Below are 11,260 nucleotides of genomic sequence, written 5' to 3'. Positions count from 1 at the left end.
TTGATTTGATTTGATTTATTACTTTCCTCCTTTTGGCTCTCAAATTCTTTTGGAATGATATGTTAGATTTTATCTGAATTTCACCAAAAGATTTTTTTTCTTCTGTTCAATGACTGTTATTTTGTATATAGACACAAGTTCATGATCTAGCATCATCTCTCTGCTTACTTAGGCAGGAAGGAATACTTCTGTAGAAGTCAGATCACTTAAGTTCAAAACCTAGTTTCTTTACATCTATTCTGGGTAGCTTTGGGCAAATCTTTTAACCTCCCTGGGTTTTAGGTGCTCATATATAGGACAACAAGGTTCGATGTATATGCCCCCGATACACTTTCTAGCTAATCCTTTGGTGAGTACTCTCCACAATATTTGGTAAAATGAACCTGCTTTGATGTTTTTTTCCTGGGTAATAGGTCTCTTCCTTTGGCCACTGGAGATTTTGTGTTTGCTGATATGGTTACTTCAGTCACTTCATTATTGGGGCCATTTTTCAATTATTAGATTTCTCTAAAAATGGTCATGGAATTAATATCTCTATTTTCAGTTATATTTTTTAGAGTAGGCAGCTTTTTAAAACAGTTTATCTTACATCAGTTATAATTTTAGATAGTGTTTTATTCTCAACTTTATGATCTCTTCTAATTTTGGATTGACTTTGATCTTCCCCCAGTAGGAGGTAAATTCCTTGAGGTCAGTGGGTTCTGGACTATGTCATCATTTTCCCTGTAACCTTTGAATCTTGCATTGAGTTATTACGCACAGTGTAGATACTTAATGTCAGATCAGTAAACATATTTTCTGTCATTTTTTCAATTGAGATATGTACCTTTTGATTTTCCTTTTGAAGACAGTGTTCATGATGTACAGTTGTGAAAATCTGAATACTCTACTAAAACCATGATTTTTTATTGCCTGTCCCAATGACCACCTATGTATTTTAACCTCTGGTTATATAAGGATATGGTGACTTATTAAGGATGATCATATGATATCTTTTATAGAATTCTTTTACTTTATTTTACCTATGATAAAACAGATGATTTGAGGGGGGAACTCAGAAGATCTATATGAACTTTTGCAAAGTGAAATGAGCAGAATAAGAATAATGTATACACTGACAACATTATAGAGAAAACAACTTTGACAGACATGAAAGCTCTAATCAATAGTAGAAACTGAAATGATCAAATATAATAGTTACATATTCAATCAAGAACCCATTCTATAAGACTTAGGAAAACTGATTTGGGAAAAAAAAGGTAGACACTAACATTTTACACTGCATTCCAAAATACCTCAAAATGGTAAATGACCCAAATTTTAAAGGTCATACATATGATAAACAAAAGAAATTAAAAAAGAACTAGATCTGAAACCATTTTTTAAACATGGAAAACATTTTTATTAGTAAACCAACAAGCAGGTTTAATATGTAAATAGCAAATTGTTTTTGAAAATGATATGAGAAAATCTTTAGATGACTTCTTTTAGACTGTTGATATGATCCTGGTTTCTTAATCATAAAAGTGTTTTTCTGTTCTCCCTATACTTTAATCAATCCATGATTTCATCCATGAAGGTACTCCCTCTATTGGTGCTGATAGTAACCCAACTCTACTGTTGCTTCCTCCTTGATTCTTTTTCCTGGTTACATAGAGATTGTCCACATGACTACCTACTATTCTAGAGAACTTTCTCTGCACTTTTTACGTTTTGTGGGTATCAGTCCATTGTTATGCTTAAAGGTCTAAAAGTTCATAAGTTGGAATTCAATTTTACTATTTTAAATTTCTGTAGAGGTTTATAAATACCGAATCCTTGACTTTGTTATAATTTATTTGATTTAGAGACTTTGTCAGTAATTCATTCTCCAATGGTAACAACATCTTTTCACTTCATAATAATCTGCTTTTTTAAAGACATTTATAGAAATTTATTGTAATACTGAAGTTACAATAAAATGTTAATTGTAAAATCCATAAATGTAGAAATAAATTCAGTAAACACAAAAGAATGAAGAGAAATGATCCTCAATATTCCTCAATAATACTTTTGTTTGTTATATTCTATTCACAATTCTCATAGTATATATTGAAGATGGAGGAAACTTCTGTATAAATCACAGGATTTTAGAAAGGATATCTTAAGAAATATGTTTAATACTATTTTAAGTGATATATTATAAGGGTGGGGTTTTAACCCCATCACAGTTAATATCATCAGAGAAGGAGATGGATTGGGTCAGTCAACTGGGTCAGTCAACTAGGTATAAAGAATTCTTTGATAATCAAACTGGCAGGAATGAAGACTGAGCTTTGGACGAAGAGGGATGATGCCATGAAGGCATGTGTATGTATCTATTTATGTTATTTATGTATGTAAATATGAATATATATATATATATATATATATATATATATATATATATATATATGATCTTGTGAACTTTCAATGGTTATATAATCTGGAGTTTCCAGTGTAACTGTGTCCAACAAGCTTGTGGTAGGGTTACTGGAGCAATAATGACTGATAGGAGCGGCTGCATGACAACTAGAAAGCATAGCAAGGACAAAGTAGGCACATTGAGGATAGGAGAATTCAGGATTCTATAAGAGCACTGACTTTGGGCACCCAACAAAGAACTAAATGTAAGGAGAACTTCAGGATATCAGTTCAAAGGGAACTTTGCTCTCTATATCTGAGTATATATTTTCCTTAGGAACTTTATGTGTGGAAGAGGAGACAGATTCTGTTTTTTGGAGGGGTATCTTCTAAAATATACCTTGCTTTATCTTCTTAGTAAGTTCAATGGGGAACACACACATATGAAGGTTCATTAGTTAATGTACTTAAAAATTCTGGGTCCTTAGAATTATCCCCAGAACCTAGAGAGAAGTAGTCAGCTTTCCTCTAGAGATTCAACTTATCAATGGGAAGGAGGGTTAGAAGCAAGTTTTGAGTAGCTGCTACATATCCAAACAAATTCAATAAACATAAAAATTATGTCAATCAATTTACATGTTGTAAGAAACCTCCCAAATGGGATATTCTATATACATCAGAACTTGATGAATTTATTTGCTAATTGTTGAAGTATGATTTAATTCAATTCAACTTATTTAATAGTCATATGTAGTACACAGTGACAAAAGAGACAGTTTGGCATAATGGCTGGAGAGCTGATATTGGTGTTACAAAGGCATGGGTTTAAGGTCCACCTGTAAGAAACAGTAACTATGTGACTAATGGGAATTTAATTTGCCATGAAGTGTCCTGGAAAACTCTCCAAAACTATAAGTAATTGAATTATAACAAATGTACCTTGGCAAAAAAATAAAAAACAAAAACTTACATTCCTAAATCTCTAGAGCCAATATCAATGAAATTATAGGTACAGTTAAATATTTATTGAATAGAAAAGTATATAACAATGGATAAAGTATATATAAAAATGAATAAAAGCCCATTTGGAGCTTACTATATAGCAAGAGTTATAATAGGTAAACAAATTTTTGTACAAAATGAAACAAAATAATTAGAGACAAATTGCTATTAATGATTGAAAAGAGTAAGGTCATTTCTGATTGTAAGGTGTGGGGAAGTTGCATGTAGTGAAAGAAGAGCTAGATTGAAAATTAATAAGGATTTTAATGAATGGAAATAAAGGGAGGGCATTCTAAGAATAGAAAACAGTGTGAACAAAGGGCCAGAGGAGGGATAGTGAAGAATGTGCATAAAAGACTGTGAATAATCCAGTTTGACTGATGCATAGAATAAGTGAAGGAAAATAAATTGAGATAAATTGAGAATATAGGACTAAGATGTATTTTGGGAAACCTTGAATGCCAGGTTAAAATTCTTTGTATGTTATTTACTAGGGCCATTAATTTTTTTTTAACATTGAAATGATTAGGTTAAATCTAAATATTAGGAAGATTAGTCTGGAAACCAAATTATAAAGGAATTAAAAGTATGATTATACGTATTACTCCAGACATATTCCCTAATGGTATATTTGTGCATTTAAGATATCAAATGCTAAATTCATTTTATTTAAGGCACTATGATCAGGTGACATGTTTTATTCTTTATAAAAAATAATGTATATTTCAGAGTATTCAGAAGCCAAATTAAATTCCCAGTCCTTTCTTCACAGATGGAACTTAAATTGCACAGTTTATGCTTATTGCTATTTTGATCCTAAATTGGAATGACTTAGTTTGCTAATCTTGCTCTCTAGAGAAATATGTGCTTTCCTGGAATACATATGCTATGTTGTCCATAATGATAGCTAGTAAAACGGCAGATAAGTTTTTAAGGTAAGATCAGGGATAGGGGTGTGAGGCATAGCGAGACTCAAGAGTACAAGACAGCATGAGTCTAATATTGATAAAGGCATTTATAGAATGCTCAGCAAGGAAGGAGTTTTTGATATACTTAAGAAAAATGTAAGGAGACAACAGTTGATCCATCTAAATATATGATTGGGAAGTAGAAGAAAGGAAGAAAGCAAAAATTAAGTAAATTACATAATGTAGTAGGATAACGTAATGGAAGCAAGGATTGACTTGGAATCTGAAGATATAGGTGTGTGGACATGATTCCTCTGGTGTATAGCTGTGTAATGTCACTATGGAACACTGAGTTGTAGTTAAATGTAATAAGTTTTTCATTAATGGCCTCAAGGAGTTGTTTTGGGCACTGAATGAAAAAAATATGTAAACTGCTTCTGGCTACCCATTAATTTCAATATTCATCAATATTCATGGTGATAACCTCTTCAACAAACTGATGTCTCAGTACATAGTATCATAGGATAACTAAATTTAGAATTAAAAGAGATGTTTATTGTTGTTGTTTAGTCTTGTCCAACTATTCATGACCCCATATAGGGTTTTCTTGGCAAAAATTTTAGAATGGTTTGCCATTTTTTTCTCCAGTTCATTTTATAGATGAGGAAACTGAGGCAAAGAGGGTTAAGGGATTTGTTCAGGGACCCTGAGACTGGATTTGAATTCACAAAGAAGAGTCTTTCTGACTCAAGGTCCAGTTGGTTCTTGTCCTTTGTTATTGAAGAAGATTAAAATGACCTCATTGTGTTGAGACAAATTACAGTGTGTCTGACTGGTTGATCAGACTGATACGAGCTTGAAATGCTCTGCCATAGGTTGGGGCACAAATAGTTCATATGATTACCTGGGGTGCTTACTCTAAACTTATGAATTTCATGTTTGAACTGCTTCCATTCTGCCTTGCTTATAGAGCACAGCACCCTCACTAAAGGAGGCACACCATGCTAGGTGGTCATGTGCTAGTGTCTCCTATGCTGCAAAATCAATTCTAAAGTTCTTGAGAGATACCTACAGGGTGTCCCTTATCACTTCTTTTGAACCCCTTGTGAATGCTTGCCCTGTCTGAATTCTCCATAAGATAGTTTTCTTGGCAAGTGTATGTTTGGAATTCTAACCTGTCTAGCCCTGGCATTTTTCCTGGCACTGTCAGGTAACAAATACCTTATTGATTGTTCCTTGACTCTTTCTGAAGTCACACTGGCTCTCAGGGAGGTGGTCATCTTCCAGATGAAGGATCACTCTATCCTCTGTACCACCTAGCTTCCTGAAAGAGATATTAGTGGTTATTTAACCCATCTCTCATTTTACATAGGAGGAAAATAACTTACTTAGTATAGATAATTAGATAACAATTAGGATAAGATAAATTCTATCTTTTAGCTTTCATAATATAGTTTATATAATCTATTTATCTTAGTACATAAAAACATGTTGAGTCTATGTTTTAGTACTTTCAATTTAATTGACAATATGTCAACTTTAAGAGGCCTGTAGATACATGCCAGAAGTTTTAGGAATTTCATATTAAAAATCCTTCACAAACCATAACTCACAAACCTCCACAAATATTATTTGCATTTTAACTGCCAAATGATTTACTTAATTAATAATAAAGACTTTATCTTTAAATAGTTATGGAAATAACAGAATATTTCTCATATAAACTATAACTTTATGCATATGGAAAGAACTTACCTTTATGAGACTAATATTTGGACAGCTTCACATGGGGAATAGGACCATATGTGCCCAAGATACATATATCAATGGACAAATTAAGCCCTTGGGATTGCAGAATTGATGCTGGACCTCCAAGACTATTTCAGTATTCCTTTCTTAGTACTGCTTTACAGATTTCCTTCAAGAGTCTTCCTCTAGTGGCAGCTAGGTAGTGCAATGGATAGAGATTGAGTCCTGCATGAGAAGGATCTGAGTTCAAATCCAACCTCAGACAGTTAATACTTAGCCATGTGACTTTGAGCAAGGCATTAATTTCATTACCTTGCAAAAAAAAAAGAGTTGTCCTCTGCCCTAGGTGGTCATCAATCTTGTTTTCAAGGTCATCTAACATCATGTACATTATCTATGAGAAGGTGTAATCATTTTACAATTCTTTCACTGTTACACCCATCCCCTGGAGAGGGCTATGATAAAGAAGGCTCCTTGCTAACCCTCAGCAAAAGTATTATCTTCAGAGCCATCTGCAGCACAATCTTCTATCTGCTAGAACTATTGTGATTAGTAATTGTTTCCCCTGTAAAAAAAAAGGTTAAAACTCTCATGATCCAACATTTTTTCATAATATCTATGAAACTTGCTCAGGTTCTTTTGTACTCTTTCATCTGTCAGTATTCTCAGTAAGCAGCTTCCTTCTATATTTTCAATCAGGTTTCTCAGTAAATAGCGATGAAAGTCTACAGTGTTCTCTCAATTTGGACTGCACCATAACATATTAATGAACTGATATCGAGACAGGTCTGAAATTTTCTGTTAAGAGTTTCTCTTCTAATGAGGTCATATATAAATTGATTTGCTTTTAACTGCACTGTCCTCATAGCCTCCCCTGGGTCTTTCATTTTAGCTGTTGATAACTTGAGGATAGCAAACCCTATATCATAGTTTTTAGGTATTATCATATCCCCTGACTGAGATAAATATCTCTAGGGTCTTACTTTCCTTAACAGAAAGGGGTTTGAAAGATACTGTGGTAAGGACAAAACTTTAACCTTATTCTAATAGTCTGTGCGGTATAGCAACTGGTTAGAGACTTCCAAGATACTATGACTTTTGTCCTGTATCCCTTAGCAATACATCACATGCTGGTCTTTTTTATTTCTTTATTTTACCCGAATACTGTTAGCTCGCCTTTAACTTCCTAACTTTCTATTTGCAGAAGTCTTTGACTTCTCCATGATATTCACTATTGTTGACCAATTTTTGTTTGGGTATATGCTCTTTCCTAAACTTCAAAGAAATTACACTCTCAAATTACGCTCTCCTGCCTACTCTTCCATCTCTGCTATTTCTTTTTCAGTGCTTCCTTCACTAGCTCGTTGCCCTCTTCTCAATCCTTAAATTTAGTTGAAACATAAAGTTTTGTATTTGTATCTCTTTTTCTCTTTCTCTACATCTTCTCTTGACAACTTCATTCATTCTTATAGCTTTAAACTTTTACCTCTATGCAAATGCCTCCCAACTCTGTAACTCCATTCCTAAATTCTCATTTGGGGTTCAGACCTGAATGTCCAACAAACTATGGGACATGTGTTACTATATGCACCACTAATATCTCTAATTCAACATGTACAACCTGTGCAAATAATCTTTTCCCCTCAACCTCCTTCTGACTTCACTATTTCTGCCTGTGGCACTTCAACTCAACTCTTATTAATTTCCTTGACTTTAAGGTTTTTAGATTTTTTCACTTTCCCTCAATTCACATAACCTATCAGTTTTATTCATATACCTCACTTCTTCATTTCCAGTGATCTCCTTAACCAACCTCAGCCATATATATTTACATTTTAGATTATAGCTATCACTACATTACATTCATTATTGAAATTCCGTTCTTCATCTCAAATCCTTGTCCTTCTACTTCTTCTACTTTCTTATCCACACTAAATACATTGTTTGTCCTTGTTAAAAGTTTTGATTCCTTGATCCATTTTTTTATTATTTTATCTATATTCCTACCCTATGTTCTGGGTATATGGCTTACAACCTACTCTCTCTCTCTCCCCTCCCCTCCCCTTCTTCATGGCTTTGATTTGGATATTTTCTATGCTTGGAATGCTCTACCCTATCACTTCACTTCCACATATTGATTTACCAAACTGAACTTCAAGACCCAAATCAAATTCTGTCTGCAGGAGGCTACTCCTAGTCTCCCCAGTTGCTAGTGCCTTTCCTTCTCATTTTTCTATCTCTCCCCCCACTCCCTTCCCCTTAGAGGTATGACTCTCCTCATTCCCTATGTCTAAGACATTTTAAGATTTCTTGGAGCACTTTGTCATATTATATATCATTTGCCCAGTTGTTCAGATGAAACATAATTGGATTAACAAGTCTTTGTGATGAGAAACAAAGATTTAGATAAAATTAAATAGTAAAAATAGTAAATATAAAAATTAAATAGTAAAAACATATTAGTAAGACAAAGGAAACATGCAATTTGGATTTGAAAATAAATCTAGCAAATATTGTGAATAATGGAGTCCTACAGTTGGAAGGGGCCAACCACAAAGTACCTATCCCACCTCTACTTAAAGACCTCCAGTGAAAGGAAACCTACTACTAGTTCTTGAGGGAGTTCCTTCCATTTAAGAACAGCTCTTATTGTTAACAAAGTTGTTTTCTTTTTTTAGGTTTTTTCAAGGCAATGGGGTTAAGTGACTTGACCAAAGCCACACAGCTAGGTAATTATTGTCTGAGGGTGAATTTGAACTCAGGTCCTCCTGCCTCCTGAACCAGTGCTCTATCCACTGTGCCACCTAGCTGCCCTACAAAGTTTTTTTTAAGTTAACCCTAAGCATATCTCCTTGCAGATTCCACATATCTATTCTAACTTATTGAGGATGTTGTCAAATAGGTCAGATATGTTACTCTACAAATCATTTTTGAGTGCTGCCATACTTGTTTCCTGTTCCACCCATCCCTTTTATTCCAGGGACACAGTCTTGTAGGATGGGAAATTGGCTGTCCTCCATGTAAGGATCAATCTTGACGTCTGGGAGAGCCAAGAGCCTGTTAGCAGTTCCAGATGAATAGAGGTAAATATTTATCAGTACCTAAGAGCTTTGGTAGAAATAATCATATTTCAATGTTCTCTAAAGGGGACAGAGGCTTGTCTGATGGGCTTAACAGTTAATCACAGGAAGGGAAGCAAACTATGTCTATGGAGGATTTAGGCTAAATTAAGGTTGGAATGGAATGAAAATCAAGAAATGAAGAGTAAGAATATATATGCAGCAAAAAAGTGCAAAAAAATTAGATAAGTTTAGGTTAAATCAGAGTAGTAGGTTGTCCAGCTATATAAAAACAGAGTATTAGATTAAAAAGCAGGGATGGTAGCAAAAGATAGGAGGCAGAGTGGATGGAGTGCTGAGTTTAGCATCAGGAAGTCTAGAGATTAAATTGAACCTCGGGGACCATCTGATAATTAATTTCAATTAAGAGATAGTACTAGGAGTATATATTTTTGAAAGGTATTAGACACTATAATGGAAGATATATTTTTCAAGTTCCAAGTGGAAGAAAGATGAAAAATTCTTATTGATACTACTGTTTTCAAATGACATGGTACCTTCAAGCCCTACACCTTTCCAGGGTTAGTTGGTTACTACGTTTATATCTAAATTTACTCATGAGATATTGAATAACTATATATAAAGGAGAAAAAAATGCTTAAACAATACCTGCTGCTCAGATTATGATATACAGGTGAATGTAGAGTTCATTGAATTGATACATCTATAACTTTCTTTATATATTTATATATGCACGTATCTGTATATATGTGTGTGTGTGTGTGTGTGTGTGTGTGCACGCACACACACATATATAGCTATACACACTCAAATTACTTAACTTCTATCTGCTTCAATATCCTCGACTGTAACTTGGGTATAATAATAGAATTTGTCTCCTAGGGGTATTGTGAAGACAAAATGAGATAATTGCAAAGTAATTTTCAAATTTAAAAGTGTTAACTTAAGTGTTAGGTAATAACAATAACAGTAATAATTATTATTATTAGGAAGCTAGGGGCAAATAATTTGCTGATCTCATACTGAAAGATGAACTGGAAGCTGTGGTCTCAGTAACACCTTCCCATTCTACTTGGTGATGATGAAGTTTGTCCTTTATTCTTGAAAAAGACCATGACATCAGGGAGGTGATACCATTGCATGCATGTAAATTGGATTGGTGGGGGAGGGATGCTGTGCTAAGTCACTAGACTTACTTTCTCTTCTGGAGTTCTCTGGGTCCAGTGACTAGATTAGGAATTAGGATGCTTGGAGATAGTCTTAGAGGGAAGGCAATCAGAGTTAAGTGACTTGCTCAAAGTCATACAGCTAATAAATGTCAGAGACAGGATTTGAACTAAGGTCCTCTTGATTATAGGGGCCACTGAACCATATAGCTACCCTTACTTGATAAGTGGCAGTTAATAGGAAACTGACTCAAATATGACAATTTAGTCACAGTTACTATCTAGTTAATGGTAGCTCTCATAGAAACTTCTCAGTAAAGCAGGAATTCTTAATTGATTTATTTCAAAGAGTCTGTAAATATTTTTGAAAATCCTCAGACCATATCTTGATAATATACAGTCAGCTAAAAAGTTCAGACTGTGTAAGATTTTTGATTACTGATAACAAAAAAATTTAACAAAACAAAACAAAACAAAATTTGATTACCTGGATCAAAATGAAGTCTTAAAGATTCTTCTTTGATGAAGAGTCTTTCATGCCTATGCTAAGATCATATAAAATTTTCTTGAAATGCTAGTTATATTGATAATCCTGTAAAATGATCCTCTGATTATTAATTTCAAGTAAGAGATAGTACAAGGAATATGTTTTTGAAAGGTGTTGACCACTATTATGGAAGATATCTTATTTAAGCTCCAAGTGGAAGAAAGATGGAAAAAGTTATTTTAGTACTACTGTTTGTAAGTGACATGGTACTTCAAGCCATACACCTTTCCAGGGATAGTAGGTTACCCCTTAATATCTATATTTACTCATGAGATGTCTTATAACCATACATATAGGAGAAAAAATGCTTGAACAATACCTGCTGCTCAGATTATGATATGCAGTTGAATGGAGAGTTCATTAAATTAATTTGTCAGTATCTTCCTTTATATATTCATATATGCATATATCTTTGTATATATGTAT

The 11,260-nt window shown here is 33.8% G+C and overlaps 1 long non-coding RNA gene across 1 annotated transcript in view; it reads right to left on the bottom strand.

The window, feature by feature from the left end:
* LOC141502125 (uncharacterized) overlaps window positions 1–5,950 on the bottom strand; it is a 29,633-nt gene extending 23,683 nt beyond the window's left edge. Inside the window, exon 1 of the long non-coding RNA XR_012472414.1 lies at window positions 5,514–5,950. This is a non-coding gene — a long non-coding RNA (uncharacterized LOC141502125). The remainder of the gene's footprint in view (window positions 1–5,513) is intronic.
* Window positions 5,951–11,260: the final 5,310 nt, after the last annotated feature.

This window comes from Macrotis lagotis, chromosome X (assembly GCF_037893015.1).
Source record: "Macrotis lagotis isolate mMagLag1 chromosome X, bilby.v1.9.chrom.fasta, whole genome shotgun sequence".
Taxonomy (NCBI): Eukaryota; Metazoa; Chordata; class Mammalia; order Peramelemorphia; family Peramelidae; genus Macrotis; species Macrotis lagotis.
This window is presented reverse-complemented; position numbering and strand designations above follow the sequence as displayed.